This window comes from Harmonia axyridis, chromosome 2 (genome assembly GCF_914767665.1).
Source record: "Harmonia axyridis chromosome 2, icHarAxyr1.1, whole genome shotgun sequence".
Lineage (NCBI taxonomy): Eukaryota > Metazoa > Arthropoda > Insecta > Coleoptera > Coccinellidae > Harmonia > Harmonia axyridis.
The window spans coordinates 3,101,533-3,120,493 of NC_059502.1; positions in this window are offsets into that span (position 1 = coordinate 3,101,533).

Consider the following 18,961-nt stretch of genomic DNA (forward strand, 5'->3'; position numbering starts at 1 on the left):
TTCATCTCATCATTTTTTTATTGATATGACACTACACAATAAAACTGCTAAAAATGAAGTAGCTTGATATGACTCAAGTACTTTATAAATAAATACTTGACTTGACTCGAGATTGAAAAACTACTACTTGACTTGAGCTTGACTTGAACTCAAGTCAAGCACAAGCCAAGTAGCTTGAAAATCAAGGCAAGCCGTGAATCCCTAATAATCAGAAACGATAGTTTATAAATCTTCGATCAATGAACATTACGACTATAAGTAGGCGTAAGTCCCACCTCGTACATCAACAAGATACCTTAAAGCACATCATCCACGATTATCAAATCGTGGATTATTACTTCCGTTAAGCCATTTCAAATCCCTCACAATGGATGAATAATCCATTCAACATCCGCCTCAACCAACTCAATAAAAAAGAAACATTATCTCACTTGTTTCACCAACAGCGGCTTACATCGAAAAACGACGTATTTTCAAAACTCCTAGAACTAATCATGATGTAAAATAGGATTTACGACAGGACTTTCCATAAGAACCGCGCAAGAAACGCAATCAATAAAATTTAATCTTGAACTCCTGTAATAATCTCGATAATCTGGTGCGGTTCTCAGGTAATTGTTATGAATTATAACTCAGCCAACATTCTCGTAAAACGGGGGATTTTGTGCTTCTCATGTCTCATTATGTTAGTGAAAACTTGCTGTGATATGTCGAATAAATTATAATACTGCTATTCTATAAAGCTGAAATACGGTTGGCGGTGAACGCAAAAATTGACGTTTTCAGTTCAACTGAAACACCTGCATGAAAATTTGAATAAGTCTATGAGTTGAGCCGTTTTCTAAGCAGTACGTACGTAAGTACACGCTGTTCTTATAAGGAATTAGAATATTCTTGCTTTATTTCTCCAATGGAAAAACCACGATTTCTTTTCAGAGTTTTTTTTCCGAAATTTTGACATTCAATACCCAAACAAGATACAATGAAATCGAACGACTCATGACAAACATAACCATACTTTTTTCATTGTTTTCATTTCGAATGTCAAATGAATTGAATTGACATAACAATTGTCATGGCAGTCAATTTCATGACAATTCAAAATTCTATGATATAAAGTTGAGACTCTTAGTGAGGAGAGGCAAGAAATAATTCAAGGCAACTGCGATGTTCCAGTAATTTTTAGGAAGACCCTGTTTTTTATTGAATCTGTTGATATGTTTATTTCGAGGACCAACCAGCTAGATGAATTTGCGGTTTGTGCTAGTTCTGTGATAATATAAATAAGGATTCATCAAACCAAGTAGATTGACATTTCAACTAACTAGTTGACATGAAAATCAAGCTCGTGAAAAATTACATGGACTTGACTTGATTTTAGATATGTATTGATTGACTTGCTATCAAGCTACTTGATATTACTTGAGCTTGATATACACGCGTCGCACGGCATATATTTCAGCAATCTCGTGCTAGCTTATACTAAATAAAGAGAATCCTTGAGCGCTGAGATACTGAAGCATTCGCCAGTATGACTTTATAAGTAGTTTTCTCACATTTCTATGAAATCTATTGGTAGATTTTGGTAGTTTCAGAAATATCTTTCCAAACTTGGCCAAAATGGCCAAGGATTTTTTATCAACTCTAGCATCTTCAGCTCCTGTTGAAAAATAATTTTCCAGAGCTGCTCTTATAGTTACAAAAACCCGCAATAGGTTAGGCGACAAATCTATAAGATGCCTCATGTGTCTTAGATCTTGGATGGAAAATTATGAAATCAAACAAAGCCTGGAGGTTTCTCAATATTAAGAAACTTAATTTTTTTATTATTTTTTGTTTTTTTATGATTTATAGTGATTTCATTTATGTTTCTATTTGAAAAAAGTTGATATTTTCGCTTATTTCAGAACAATAAGTTTAATATATAGCCAAGCCCTGAATTCCTACTCGAAATGGTATATTTTGCCATTGTATTTTCCTTATTACGCCTCTTTAATTGAATTAGTTTGGGATTATCAACGTCCTCGTATTCTTACGATCATTGAAAAAGTTTATACGGGGTGATTCATAAAGAATATCAAATTTTTTAATTTTAGATGCTAGATTTCATATGATGATTTTGACTAATATGACACACAAAAATATCTCTTTTTTTCTCTAAACTGACGGCATTGAAATTAAGAAAATATTAAAAAAATATATAATTCTATTTCTGTGGTAAATAGTTTTTTCAACTGTCAAGGCGATAAAAGTATGGTAAACGAAATTGTAGGAAAATGAAGCAAAACTAATAAGAAATAAACGTTACTTATAAGAAAAAAAATGACAATTCACCCTCATCCCTTCTCAAACACTTAGTTCCAACAACAAGAACATTCGTATCAAACCGAATCTATATTCTATGGTGACCCGTACACACCAGATCAAAATTCGAACGTCTCCCGACTACCTGGTGCAGTGACTTCACCCACTTTGGCCCTCTCCGCTAGCCCGAGGCATAGAATTCTTCAACCGGCATCATCCATAATTAACACAGAACTATGCCGGGCATCTCATAATTGAGAAGCGGGTGGTTCTGAATTTCTATCGTTTTTTTTTATCGGTGGCAGTGTTTATACCCGATGGCTCGATATAGAAAGCGGCATGAAAATACCCGTATTAATTCAGGTTAGGATTCTTGAAGGTGAAAAAACGATGACATTAAGAATGTTTCGAGAGAAGAGATTTTTGGTTTCAAAGAAATATTTATTGAAAAATTCATTTGAATTCATATCATTTTCCGTGCCAAAAGTACCGTATTTTCAACTTTATATCACTTTTCCATTATATTTATTATTCAGAAATTCACGGCTTGGTTTGATTTTCAAGCTACTTGGCTTGAGCTTGACTTGATTTCAAGTAAAGTAGAAGTTTTTCAATCTAAATCCAAGTCAAGTATTCATTTATAAAATACTTGAATCCTATCAAGCTACTTGACTTCAAGCAGTTTTATTTTGTAGTGTCACATCAATAAAATAATTATGAAATGAGAAGGAACCTTGCAAAAAACACTTTTACATATTAAACTTAATGTATTGAAAGAACCGAAAATATCAACTTTTTTGAAATAGAAACATAAATTAAATCATAACAAAATAAAAAATAAATAAAGTTTTTTGATATTGAGAAACCTTCAGGATTTTATATTTTGCCATCCAGGATCTGACACATGAGGCATCTTATGGATTTGTCGCCTAACCTATTGCTAGTTTTTGTAACTGTAAGAGCAGCTCTGGAAAATTGTCTTTCAACAGGAGCTGAAGATGCTGGCGTTAATAAAAAATCCTTGGGCATTTTGGCCAAGTTTGGAATAGTTATTTATAATACAAGTGCAGAAGGCATTGATATTCTTCCACGAGTTCAAAATTCAAAAACGAGCCACGAAGTGGCGAGTTTTGGAATGAACGAGTGGTAGAATGAGCCTTCTGTACGAGTATTATACATTATTTTCTCTAATTCATTGCATTTTCATTGAAATTAATGAAATATTTCCATAAATATAATTCAGTGATTTTTGTATTGAAAAATGTTGGTTGGCAGAATTGATTTCTTTAAGGCAAATCGATGAATTGACAGATAAAGCCGTGGCGGAAAGTTCAGAGAACCAACATAGAATAATAAAATATAACCATGAAAACTGTGCGTTTCTGATATATTCTCGCACGATTTTGTTCTACAAGATGTGGAAGAATGAACGGAATAACCACAGAATTAGAGAAAGATATTTCTGCAACTAACAAAATCTCCCAATAGATTTAATTGAAATGTGTGAAAACTTCTAATAAAGTCACACTGACGAATGCTTCAGTCTCTCGACGCTCGAGGAATCCTCTTATTTAGTCTAAGCGCGAACGAGATTGCAGAAATATATGCCGTGCGACGCGTGCATATCAAGTTCAAGTGATATCATGTAGCTTGATATCAAGTCAAGCAATAAATATCTAAAATCAAGTCAAGTCAAGCTCAAGTATGCAATTTTTCACGAGCTTGATTTTCAAGTCAAATTGTTGGATAAAATGTCGAGCTACTGCTTGATGAATCCCTAGTTTCGAGTACCGAAAAATCAAGAAAATTTTAGTTTCTTACCTGGCCCAAGCACTGACACATTCGTTCTTGGTAATATACAGGGTGTTTCCTAAACATGCGGCAAAAATTCAGGGGGTTGTTCCTTGGACTATTCTAAGAATATTTTGTCCTTTGATGATTTTTGAAAAACCTATTTGTTTCGAAGATATAGGGGAAACAAAATTTCAGATAATAACATTTTATTATGAAAAATTACATGAAAATTCAACTCAACCTACAAAAACTGTTGAAAATGACCACCTCTAGCCAGCATACAAGCATCCAATCTTCTCCTCATTGACTGCCGAACCCTTTCAAAAACACCAGGATCATTTCTTATTAAGTTAATTGCTAATACATCACAAAACGAATTCAAATGAAAACCGTGTTTAATCTGTATTCCTTTACCATCTGCACTTATCAATTTTTAGTCAAAAAACTGGCCGTTTTTAGTAATTGGAATGTTGTTAAACAAATTTAAAAATAAATTGTACCTACTTAGTAAACACAGTGCGGTACGCATTTTTATTTAAACTATTATTAATTTTAAAAATATGAAAAATGTTGTTCGCCCTGTATCTTCGAAACAAAGAGGTTTTTCAAAAATCATCCAAGGACAAAACATGCTTAAAATAGTCCAAGGAACAACCCCCTGAATTTTTGCCGCATGTTTAGGAAACACCCTGTAGAAAACATTACAATCTGACTTGAAAATTATAGGAATTCAAAAATGATTGTATCTACTGGCCTTTGAAATATGATCTCTTCTTTGGGTATGGAAACAAAGAGTTCACAAAATCAAAATTTCATTCCATTTCAACAACTTTACTTCGAAATTTAGTGTTTTTCTTCATCCCAGATCATTCCAGAGATTTACCATCGAAATTAATAAACTTCAATGTCACAGCCAATGCAATGCTCTCTGGCTCCTTCAAGTTCCTTGCACTTATGTATTAAACATCCGGCAACCTTTAACACCGGCTCCAGGCAATTTATTTTTGCGCTCGCTCCAGTCAAAATTGCACGCGGTAATTTATTTCTGCATTTAAAAGAGACCACTTTGAAAAATTGCAAATTCGACGTTGACTGATGCTTGTCTAAAATCCTGTTGCGTTCTCGACATCTCCAACGAGGTCAAAGATGCAAATAATGCGCGTGCTAAGGTACCACGCCACCTCTGATTATCATTTCGGATGCATAAATCGATCCGAGTTCAATGCAACGCATGAGGTGAAACACGTGCGGCTCCCTATTTGCAAATATGGACCATTATCATCTCTCCCAGCATGCTTCATCTCTGAGCATGCTTGACTTGAAAATCTGGGAGATCAACCTAATTGTTTTGAGATCGAGATGAAAGCATTGAAAATGCATCTCTACACTATAATCGTTAGATAAGGTGTTTTTTTCGAGGTATATAACTTTAAGTTGGCATTTCTGTTCAAGATGGCGACTGATTTAAAAGCTGTCAACTGATTTATTCTCAGTTTGGTTTGGCAATTCATCATGAATAGACTCACGCCTGAACAACGCTTTTAAATAGTGCAATTTTATTTCGAAAATAATGGTTCTGTGTGGAATACGTATCGCGCACTACGTCGATTTTATTTTGTTTAGCGATGAAGCGCACCACTGGTTGAATGGCTACGTCAACAAACAAAACTGCCGCATTTGGAGTGAAGCTAATCCTCAAGTGTATGTCGAAACACCGTTACATCCAGAAAAACTAACTGTTTGGTGCGCTTTATGGGCTGGTGGAATCATTGGTCCGTACTTCTTCAAAAACGATGATGGCCAGAACGTTACAGTCAATGGTGATCGGTATAGAGCCATGATCACTAACTTTTTCATTCCTGAATTGAACAACCATGATGTCCAGGAGCTGTGGTTCCAACAAGACGGCGCAACATGTCACACAGCTCGTGCCACAATCGATTTATTGAAAGACATGTTTGGTGACCGCCTAATTCCAAGTTTTGGACCTGTGAATTGGCCTCCAAGATCTTGTGATTTAACACCGCTAGACTACTTTCTGTGGGGCTATGTGAAGTCATTGGTCTATGCGGATAAGCCACAAACCCTTGACCATTTGGAAGACAACATTCGCAGTGTTATTGCCGATATACGGCCACAAATATTGGAAAAAGTCATCGAAAATTGGACGTCCACATTGGACTACATCCGAGCCAGCCGTGGGGGTCATATGCCAGAAATCATATTTAAAATGTAATGCCACAAGATTATTTTGCGGATAAATAAAATTCATGTCAATCGAATAATCCATCGTTGTTTTATTGCAATTTAAAGTTCTATAGCTCTACAAAAAACACCCTTTACTAATCGCCAAACTGTAAGCATTTTCGTGATCTACATAGTCGAATATATCAATAAAATGGTACAATATTCCCATGAAGGAACATTTTTTTTTTTAATTTTCTAAGGGTTAGGTATGAAAATTTTTCGACAAAAATGTTTCAGGTGAGACCAAAATTCGGCTAATCAGGGATCGTGAATTATTGCACCGCTCAACGATTCTTCGTAGAGCTCACGGTTTTGAGGAAATTCGAACTCGAAATTTGGAAAAAAAATTGAATTTGCCACCAAAAATCGTCACAGACCCCTCGAATAAAAACGTTTTTCAAACATCAAGGAGAAGTGTCAGTTTCGGGAATATTATCTTTCAGATTTTTACCAAAAATATATCATTCTTTTAATTGATATTGTAAATTGTTATTATTTCAATATAACTCCTTCAGTATCTCCATCTCCACTCGCCAAACGTTTAATCACCCGAAATTCACGACCATACATCTTCTTCTTTTCTTCTTCTTCTTCCGCTGACAAATCCGGTGTCGGCCGACCACCGAATCGAGAGACGCGTTTAGTGGCCTGCATAAATCTCGGATTTGCCAGCCTGCGCTCGTAAATCTCTGCTGCGCGGCGCAAACGACTAATTTCCAATATCATTTGTGTGATGGCTCTTTAAAAAATCGGACGTAAATGCTGTAATTAATTCGTTTTATCTGGTCGCGGTCTTCGGGACAACTTTATCTGTGATTAATGAAGCGACGGGTCCTTTGTTGGGCTCGGCCGGAGGAGCGGACGGCCAACCGGCCGTTGCTGGGTTGATAGAGCGCTAATTGACTTCTAATTAAGGTTTTGCGACACTCCAGAGGGTAGGTCTTCTTCTTCTTTCTTGTCGTTGGTCTGTGTGTGAAGTGGGAAGATGTATAGGACCGCGCCGACTATGCGGAGAACGTGGGTAAAAACTCGGCGGTCAGATCAAAGGGCAGCAAAATGGCTAGTTACTATTAGTATTAGAATATAGATAAAGGGTGTTTTTTTTTGGAGCTATAGAACTTTAAATTAAACAACGATGGATTATTCGAATGACATGAATTTTATTTATCCGCAAGATAATCTTGTGGCATTACATTTCAAATATGATTTCTGGCACGGCTGGCTTGGATGTAGTCCAATCTGGACGTCCAATTTTCGATGACTTTTTCCACCATTTGTGGCTGTATATCGGCAATAACACGGCGAATGTTGTCTTACAAATGGTCAAGGGTTTGTGGCTTATCCGCATAGACCAATGACTTTACATAGCCCCACAGAAAGTAGTCTAGCAGTGTTAAATCAAAAGATCTTGGAGGCCAATTCACAGTTCCAAAACGTGAAATTAGGCGGTCACCAAACGTGTCTTTCAATAATTCGATTGTGGCACGAGCTGTGTGACATGTTGCGCCGTCTTGTTGGATCCACAGCTCCTGGACATCATGATTGTTCAATTCAGGAATGAAAAAGTTGTAATCATGGCTCTTTATCGATCACCATTGACTGTAACATTCTGGTCGTCATCGTTTTTGAAGAAGTACGGACCAATGATTCCACCAGCCCATAACGCGCACCAAACAGTCAGTTTTTCTGGATGAAACGGTGTTTCGACATACACTTGAGGATTAGCTTCACTCCAAATGCGGCAGTTTTGTTTTTGTTGACGTAGCCATTCATCCAGAAGTGCGCTTCATCGCTAAACAAAATAAAATGGACGTAGTGCGCGATACGTATTCCGCACAGAACCATTATTTTCGAAATGAAATTGCACTACTTGCAAGCGTTGTTCAGGCATGAGTCTATTCATGATGAGTTGCCAAACCAAACTAAGAATAAATCACTGGACAGCTGTTAAATCGGTCGTCATCTTGAACAGTCATGCCAACTTAAAGTTATATACCTCGAAAAAAAACACCCGTTACAATACAAAAGTCACTAAAATATTTAATCTGAATTTTTCATCGAATTTCGACAATATTTCACAAAACTTGACTGAAATAGAGAAAATATCGTCTAATACTCGTTGCAGAAAGCAATTTCAACACTCATGCGTTCGAAAAGTCGCTAGTTTTCGCATTCGTGTTGGAATAGGAGCACATTCTGCAACTTGTTTCAGAATATACTATAACTCAGGAAAGGGCAATAGATGACAACTACCCAGACCTATTCAAAATGAAACCTCTGAGTGGAAAACCCTTTACAATGAATACTTTGGTTATTACGTTATGATTCAATCAAAATGAACAACCTAAAAATTAATTTCTATCGCCTAAAGATCTCTTCCGCAGCGCCACCTTGTATGTCAAATCCAATAAATTGTCAAATGCGGAAATGCAACGACACAATGGATTTCATGTTAGTTTAGAAAGATACGACATCGTTCTAATCATAAATCGCAGTTAACAAGATACGTACACATGTGCTGAACAATATTCGCGATATGTTAGTCTAGAAAGTTGCAAAAGGCATATGTTGCTGTTCGAAAGATGCCATCAATTTTATGACAGACAGGGGTGGTGTTCACTTCCTACACTCAATTCGCTTAGCTATATGATCTATGGAAATGGGATTTTGTGCACAGGACTCGAAGTGTGATATGAAGAGGTAGTTAGTCCAGGTTTATCAGGATTTGTGGTTATTAGTGGATAATCATTCAACGCCGTATTCTTCGATGAATATTTTTTTACGAAAAATGGTTGTCGATGATGCTACATAAAACTTCAATATAGATTTTTTTCTCTTTTCCCGGACTAACGCGGAATAAATCCTACTGAGGAGCTTTAAATATATTATAAAATTTCCAATCAGATGCGTCACAAACTTCTGAGTTCATGTGTCAAGCATTTTTAATTTTGAGGTAATAATTTCTAAGATGAAGAGTTCAAAAGTTCTTTATTTTTCAAAAACACTGTATAGTAGTATTAGCGTATTTTTATTAGGGATTCACGGCTTGGATTGATTTTCAAGCTACTAAGCTTGAGCTTGACTCGATATCAAATCAATCTCAATTCGAGTAGTGGTTTTTGAATCTCAAATCAAGTCAAGTATTTATTCAAGTACTTGAACCATATCAAACTACTTGATTTTTAGCAGTTTTATTGTGTAGTGTCACATCAATAGAAAAATGATGAAATGAGAAGAAACCTTTCAAAAACACTTTTATTTATCATTATTGTATAAAAGAACCGAAAATATCATTTTTTTTGAAATAGAAACATAAATTAAATCACTATAAATCATAACAAAATGAAAAATAATGAAAAAATAAAGTTTCTTGATATTGAGAAACCTCCAGGCTTTGTTTGATTTCATAATTTTCCATCCAGGATCTAGGACACATGAGGCATCTTATAGATTTATCTCCTTACCTATTGCGGGTTTTTGTAACTGTAAGAGCAGCTCAGGAAAATTGTTTTTCAACAGAAGCTGGAGATGCTGGCGTTGATAAAAAATCTTTGGTCATTTTGGCCTTGTTTGGAATGATATTTCTGAAACTACCAAAATCTACCGATAGATTTCATAGAAATGTGAGAAAACTACTAATAAAGTCATACTGCTTCAGTCTCTCGGCGCTCAAGGAATCCTCTTATTTAGTCTAAGCGCGCACGAGATTGCAGAAATATATGCCGTGCGACGCGTACATATCAAGTTTGAATAATATCAAGTAGCTTGATATCAAGTCAAGCAATAAATAGCTTGATATCAAGTCAAGTAATAAATATCTAATCAAGTCAAGCTCAAGTATGTAATTTTTCACGTGCTCAAATTTCAAGTCAAGTAGTTGGTTAAAATGTGAATCTACTTGGCTTGATGAATCCCTACTCCTATTTCAGATGTTAAGCATTTTTCAATTTTGAGACAATATTTTCTGCGATGAAAAGTTTTAAAATCCTTTTTTTCTAAAACGCTGTTTCCGATAGTAAAATAAGTTTTGTCTTTTTGAGACGCACCTGATGATGATAAAAATTTCCAAAGTAGGCCGACAAGAGTAGTTATAGATTTCTAGTAATACGAGTCATACTAAATGTAAGTATTTTTTTTATATAATATAAGGGTAGTATAATCTGAGGTCACATACATCTCTAAGATATTCATATTCATATTATTTTTGATCGTAGAATACGATAATTGAGCCCAAATTTTTACGACCCAACATCAAAGCCTTCGAAGGACTGTTATCTTTCTATCTTCCACAATTATAAAACCACCTCGATAAGATAGTCAACCTTTTGTTTCATAAATTCGCAGACGGGTGGTCCCAGATCATCAAACCTACCCTTTTCCATCAAATCAACCCTAAACTCCGAAACGACCCACTTCAATCCCCACCAACTTCACTATAAATCTTCAGAAAAACGTCACCGACGAAACCGCGTCCGAATATACGTCTGTGGACAAACCGACACTTCTGCTACCGCACGTTGCGAAGACTTTACGACCACGTCACGGCCTCCTGCGGTCTCACAAACGCGGAAATACCCCCAAGATACAGGGTCTTACCAAATTACTGAAATATTATACCTTCATTAGTGTCCATTAGAATGGACGCCTAATACTTCCTGGATTTATTATTTTAATCGAGTAGGCATCGGTGGAGGGTTCCGTCCTCGGTTTTAGTGTCTAATTTATGCGCAGTTTTCGTTGACAAGTCGTATCTTAGCTTGGTTTATGATTTGTCTTTTCTAAGGTGAAAAATATGTAAGGATTGGGAATTTTACAGGAGGGCACTTTTATTTAGGCGCCTATTACGCCGTTGAAGAAAAGTTTAGCTTGCGGATAAATAAAATTCATGTCAATCGAATAATCCATCGTTGTTTTATTGCAATTTAAAGTTCTATAGCTCTAAAAAATCACCCTTTACAATTGTAGAAAACAAAAAATCATTCATGCCTCTTAGTTCCCTAATGCAGTAATTACCGATCTCTTGATCCCTTTTGATTGCACACATTCACTATTTTAATGCCGAACATTCGGAAGGTTATTTGAAAAAAATCTGTTAAAACGAAACTAGTGACTGCATTCTGACGAAAACTTTTTTAGGTAATGAAGAAGGAATTTGGCAAGTTTTTTGAATAATTTTGTCATCCATAAATAGTGGATTTTGCAAGTTGCAGGCGAATTGATCTTAGATATTGATTTTTCTTCTGTTCATTTACAACTTTCAAACCATAAAAATTCTTATTCAACAGGAAATACAGCAAAGTTTTGCTTTTTTCATACATATCAAATCCTTTTCTGATGAAAATAATACGAAATTATATTATGGATATACGATTACAGTGGTAATCTCCTACTGGAATGATCCAATTAAAGCATCTGCATCGCTACCACATGACCAAAAAGGCTTCGAAAGTTCAGCAACCAACAGTTCACGATCAGTTGGTCAGAAAGCCTTCGTGCCATCTTTCTCACTTCTACCAACTGGAACACTTAAATCTCTCGGTCGAATGTTTTATTGTTCATTAATATTTATACGGATTTCATACAGCTGAATTATTAGATCTAGATTCCTATGCAAATGCGTGTCGTTAGTCAATGTTACATTTTCGTTCAAACAAAAGCTTGTAAATTCACACTACAAGTGCATGTTGAACGTTGGATTCTATTCGAAAACTTGTTCCAGTAACTTCTGCATGGCATATTAGCAATAACGTATTAATTATACAACCGATAAATTGTTCGAATGGGTTGTGTGGGATGTTTCCATCTGATTGGTGGGGAATTCTGTTGAAAAGATTGTGAATCTTTATATTCTTTCCGTCAAAGGCAGATAAAGTTTGAAATTCCTTATGGTTTCCATAAAAAAAAATTGTATCGAAAATGAATATATTACTTAGAATTCATAGGATTTCAAATAGTTTGCCATTCAATTATGGAAAGGGACAAGCTTTAACAACGGTTAGAAATTGTTGAATTGTTTCATCAAAATCGGTGCTTATTTGTAAATTCTGAGAGATAATCAAGAAAAATTCATTGACGACATTATTCCATTAATAGACAATTGTGAAGCCACTGCTCTATATGGCTGAGTACTTGGTACTAGTCCTCTTTCATCTTTCAAATATTTCTACAACACTAAACTCTGTGACACTAAACAATGATACTGTTAAAAATCAAGTAGCTTGATATGATTCAAACACTTGATAAATAAATACTTGACTTGACTTGAGATTGAAAAACTATTACTTGACTTGAGCTTGACTTGAAATCAAGCCAAGCCGTGAATCCCTAGTACTAATCCTCTTTTATCGCATCAAGAAAATTCACTTTCAAATTTTTCTGCAACGAGAAGTGAGTCTATGAATCAAATAATTTCGTTCATAAATTCTTCCCTTTCTTTCAGTATTCACAAATGAACACTCATTTTGATAAAACAATTTCTGAAGAAACCTATACATATATCCTCAGAATTCAGAATCATAATATACTGAACACAAATAAAATAAGAAATATCGAAGAATAATACGGTGTTGGGTTACAATATCATCACTGTTGCTATTGTAACCATTTTAAATTGTATCATTCCCATTGGAAAATCATATATGTATACTGGTCTCTGACTAAGACATGTTATCAATCATTTGGATCCCTCTCAATAGAGCCAAAGATATTTGATAAATGTGTGCTCTAGAATTAACTACCGAAGACGTCAATATCACAAAACCGAAGGCAACGAAGAGGAAACAACACCATCCCTAGCGTCCTAACTCCCTTATTTCATCCTCTAATTACAGGACAAGAAACAGGACCATTTCCTAAAGCCTGAACACCTGAACCTACCAAATAACACACCCGACAATTTATTTGTACTTCAGTGTCATCCCCAGCGAGACGAAAACTGGCTACCAACACCTCACAAAAGACTGCCTGGTGCGTATATGATCCCTCCAGCTCCTCGGGGTACGATAATGGCGTACGGGGGTCACAAGTTCACCCGCTTTCCCACGCTCCCAACCCCTAAACGTCTCCCCATCGAGTCAGCATCGCAATTCAAGAACAAGAAGTCCCCCCTTAGTTTCTTGGACTAAAGATTTGCGTCACGAATTTTAAAGGGGGAGGTTTCCCATCGCGCAGCGTGGGACCGGCTCAAGGTGGTGGCGACTGGGCCACCCCCTTTGTGTTTACCCTCCAACGTCGACTTTGACCGAGCACTCTTCAATTAAATTCCAGGGGGGGACGTCGGTTCGTCGAGTGTATACAAGTAATTACGAAGTATTTATGCGAGCCGGTACCACCCGTTTGGGGATGAATGGATTGTTTATTTTATTATGAGGGTATGGTGCAGGAGTAGCTCACCTGGTATACTCGATCGGAGGAGAATTTTTTAATTAAGTTTTATGATGTTCGGTAGGTATAGGGAGAACGGAGTTCAATTAGTTGGCACTACATACAAGTCTGGAAATGTTACTTTCGAAACTAATATAATATGTGAAGTCCCTCTTTTACTTTTTTATTCTTGTAGCTCTTCTACTTACGAAACTATTACTTATAATGTTTTAAATAGAACAACTTTTAATTTGGGTCAGAAAAATTTCGGTATTCAGCGGATACCATTCAAACTATAAAATCAGAAAAAAAATAATAAGAGGCCCTGACCAGGTGTTTTTTGAGCCCTAGTTCATTTCAAAATGACATTTAATGATTTTGAAGACGTTCTTCCTGAGATTGGGGAAAATATTCGAGTGGTTAGGTTATGTTATGTTGGGTTAGGTTTTTTGAAATTTCACAAGAATTATACATAATTCTATTTACGCACCTGGATGAAATTTTGCCACCGGCTTGAATTCATCATTCTTTATCTAAATCCAACATTACAACTTGATGTTAGTTTTTATGTTGTTTTTTTTTGCGGCAGAATGATTTCAGTTTTTAGTATATGACATTCAGAATAGGAAATGAAGAGAATATCCCCGAAAAAATCAATAGAAATCTTTTGAACACACGTTCATTGAAAATATATCACTATGATCTTGTAGACACTGTCTTTCCAAAATATTCGAGTGTAGGGATTCACGGATGGCTTGATTATCAAGCTACTTGGCTTGAGCTTAAATTGGTTTCAAGTCAAGTAGTAATTTGTCAATCTCAAACCAAATCAAGTATTTACTAAGTACTTGAATCATATCAAACTACTTGATTTTTAGCAGTTTTATTGTGAGAGTTACATCAATAAAAAAATTATGGAATGAGAAGGAATCTTGCAGAAAATACTTTTATTCATTAAACTTATTGTATAGAAGAACAGAAACTATCAACTTTTTTGAAATAGAAACATGAATTATATCAATATAAATCATAACAAAATGAAACATAATAAAATAATAAAGTTCCTTAATATTGAGAAACCTCCAGGCTTTGTTTGATTTCATAATTTTCCATCTAGGATCTAAGACACATTAGGCATCTTATAGATTTGTCACCTAACCTATTGCGGGTTTTTGTAATTGCAACTCTGGAAAATTGTCTTTCAACAGGAGCTGAAAATGCTGGCGTTGATAAAAAATCCTTGACCATTTTGGCCAAATTTGGAAAGATATTTCTGCAATTACCAAAATCTACCAATATATTTCATAGAAATGTGAGAAAACTACTCATAAAGTCACACTGGCGAATTCTTCAATCTCTTGGCGATTGAGGAATCCACTTATTCAGTCTAAGCGCGCACGAGATTGCAGAAATATATGCCGTGCGACGCGTGCATATCATGCTCAAGTAATATCAAGCTTGATATCAAATCAACCAATAAACATTTCAAACCAAGTCAAGCTCAAGTACACATAATTGGGGAAAAACTTCCTGAAAAGATTGCGATGCAGTGAAGTTTCATATTCATATTATATGTCAAATTCTTTGAATACTGTTCCTGATGAGTGTTGATGTAACAGAAAAGAGGATTGTGTTTTGTTGGCAACTTATTTAAACTCTGCTCAACATTCTAAGCGCTGAAGTGAAAAAGCTCAAGCTGGATTTTGATATCAATTTTTACTTACCAATCTTTCCATATGAATTTTACGTCCGTTTCCTGTCCGCCAATGACCTGAAAAAATTTCTGTTTGTATTCACATCATCGTTAATTAATGTAATAAATCCCAGCAAAGAAAACCTAACATTTCTGGATGTCAAATATCAAAGAATAATAACTTTATGTTAGTTTATTTCATCTCCACACACTTCCCAATAAATCCTATCCACCCCATTTCCATTTAACCAACAAAGGAATCTCCCAACTACAAATAAAACCCAACACAAATTCTATAATTCAGTTCTCTCTGTATGAGTGGGTCTATCGTTTTTCATCTACAACAATATATTTCCCAGGGTACATACACGTACCTACGGGATACATCCATAATAATCCTATATATGCGATATTACATTTTAGAAAATATGTCCAACATAAGCAACGATCTTAGATAACAGAGGAACGTGTGGACATGTCCACGACAGAACGTTAAATTAGCTTTATCTGGAATTATAAATATTAATAATTTGTTCGGCGATAAAGTCCCTCAAATTCAAGTCGCGTAGACCTAATGAACTTGTACCAACGTTCCTTAAATTTATTAATTTTTAAATGGTTTTTGATCGAAGAATTAACTACCGAGCCAAAGAATTTCGAGACATGTGACTGGGAATTTTAGAAATTTGTTGTATGACTTATAACGATGTTTTCGTGGTGAAATCTATAGGGAATATGATTTAGTGGAAATTATTTTGAAGTACTGTTAATAACTTGTTACAGGAGAAGTGTTTTGTGTTAAATCTTTTACATTGCACATAAATAATACCAATTAGATTGAATATAATCTTGTATCTAGCTATTAGTGGTGCCGTTTCACCCATTGACTTGTTTAACATAAATAAAATGAGTAAAGTACTGACGTAAGGTGTGTTTATTTTCGTAATTTTTTTCAAGAAATTCCGCTTGTATTTTCAAGCTATAATAATGGATTGGAGAGCCCTTTATAAGGCTTTCCAATAAGAGGTTTCACTTTGAATAACCCACTATTTGACTAGCACTTACTTGAGCAGCTGTCATCTTTTGACATTGACAAGTGAAAACTACGCCATTACATTAATTCACTTTACAATAGAATTAAATTCAATTGATTTCTCCTAAATTATACTCAAAATGAAACCCCTTATTGGAAAACCCTTAGAGTTATAAACAGATATAGAGAGTAGACGCAATTTTTACATATCCCCAACATGGTTAGATTACGTTGTCGGATTGTGATATACATATTTTCAAATCCACAATTTTACTATATCGTTATGAATGAATATTATATTGAATGAAATATATTTATTCGAGTGATTCCCGATTAAATATGCAAGTTTGAATATTTGGAATCCGATATTTTTCCTAATTGTCGAATTAATAATAAGCAGGATATTTATTATTTTCTGTATCTACCTGCTGAAATCCAAGGTTTGGCAAGTTTTGCTCTCCTAGTATCATCGGTTATTTCACGTCGTTTGGCACGCTTGAAGTTTGTTTTCTGAATTTCTGATATATTTAGGTATTTATTCCAATATATTTTGAGTTGATATGAAACGTTGATTCACTATGGGACATAAGAAGTGCGTTCTTTGTGGAGAAACTCGCGAATTGAGTGAAATATCGTATCACTGATATGTTTTCATTTTCGCGCGCTTCATGTCAAATTTGATAGGTCATGTTGGGGACAAAATTTGCTTACTGAAAATTACATATTTGCCCTCTATCTATGTTTATTACTCTGAGTGAAAACCTTTCATAATACCAAATTTATCTACAGAGTGACATGTCGTATAATCTCACATAGAATTATTCTTTCTTCTAGTCATATCAAAAATTTGTTTATCTATGAATACAATGTTGTCGACATGTAACTATTGAAATTTCTTGAAAGTCGGGCACCCTGTATACATAATCGGTAACTGAAATTAAATTATGTAGAAAGCATTGAACTCCAGGAGCAAAATGTTGTTAGTGAATTATCAGATGGATTTCTTCCATATTGTTGAATATATTCATGAAAGATATACATCCATGATAATTTCTAATTAATCATGACGTAGATAGAAAAGAACATTAGTTGAATATGAAGAAGACATCACTTGCCTCGTTAGACGAAAAGAACGGAAATTTTTGATCGTAACTAAACATAATTAATGACTTAACCTAAAATTACATGAACTTGCATTTTTTTATGCTTGTTCGTTTCTAGTTGACGTATTCGCTGGTAATGTACAGGGTGGGCAAATTTCGATGTTTTAGCACTACAACTTTTGAACCAGAGGAGATAGACAAAATCTGATACCCACTTCTCGATCTCTTTTTCTGAGAAACTAACAAGGGTAGTATTCATTTTTGACCACCTTCTTTTGTTTTCGAGTTATAAGCGAAAATTGGAAAAATGGCGATATCGAAAAACATTTATATCTCCGCTAATATTGATGATAGAGCTCTGAAATTAAAACATTATACAGGCACTTTTTTACGTAGAATCTAGTGGCATGCTCGTATTTTCAAAAGGGTTTTTAATTACGAGGCTATGACCCAAAGTTATGTTTTTTTAAATGGGAACACTAGATTTTTGTGCCATTTTCTGAAAGCTTAATTTTTCCTGATTTCAAAAATATATAACATTGTATGATTTGTATCAGAATAAATAACAGAAAATGGTCAAAAACCTTTTTTCACTTAAGAGTCTCAATATTTCTATGGTTTCAACTGTTGATGAGCCTTCCTATAACAAGGGCAGTGTCCTTCCGTCAATCTGATTATTTCTATGCTTTTCACTTATTTCACCAAAATTCGAATCTATATTTATTTTATACAAATAGTTTCGAAAAGATAAACGAACTTGGAAAAAGTTTCCTAGGTAGCTTGAACACAGTTTCAAATATTCATCTATTGAAATATCGAGTAGAGGTGTCGACTTTGCATTGTGCAATTGTTGTCATTATTAGGTTAAATATTATTTCTTGTTTGTCCCTTCGTAATTAAAATGTTGAGTTCAATCAGATATGCATTGTTTCATATGCTGTTTAAAATGGATTGGTACTTGTGCCTATTGATTCTGGAGATCTATGTAAATAATCTCCTGATACATGCATCTCAATACAACTCTTTCGATTGAAAAATTCGATCTTGTGGTGTCTCCGTTATTTCCAAATCAATTTTTAGATAAAAAATTTATAAAACATATCTAGATTCGAATTTTGTAGAAATAAGTGAAAAGCATAGAAATAATCAGATTGACGGAAGGACACTGCTCTTGTTATAGAAAACTCAATTTTTCTGTGTTCATCAACAGTTTAAACCATAAAAATATTGAGACTCTTTGGTGAAAAGAGGTTTTTGGCCATTTTCTATTATTTATATTGATCCGAATCATACGATGTTATATATTTTTGAAATCAGGAAAAATTAAGCTTTCAAAAAATAGCACAGAAATCTAGTGTTTCCATTTGAAAAAACATAATTTTGGGTCATAGCTTCGCAATTAGAAACCCTTTTGAAAAGACGAGC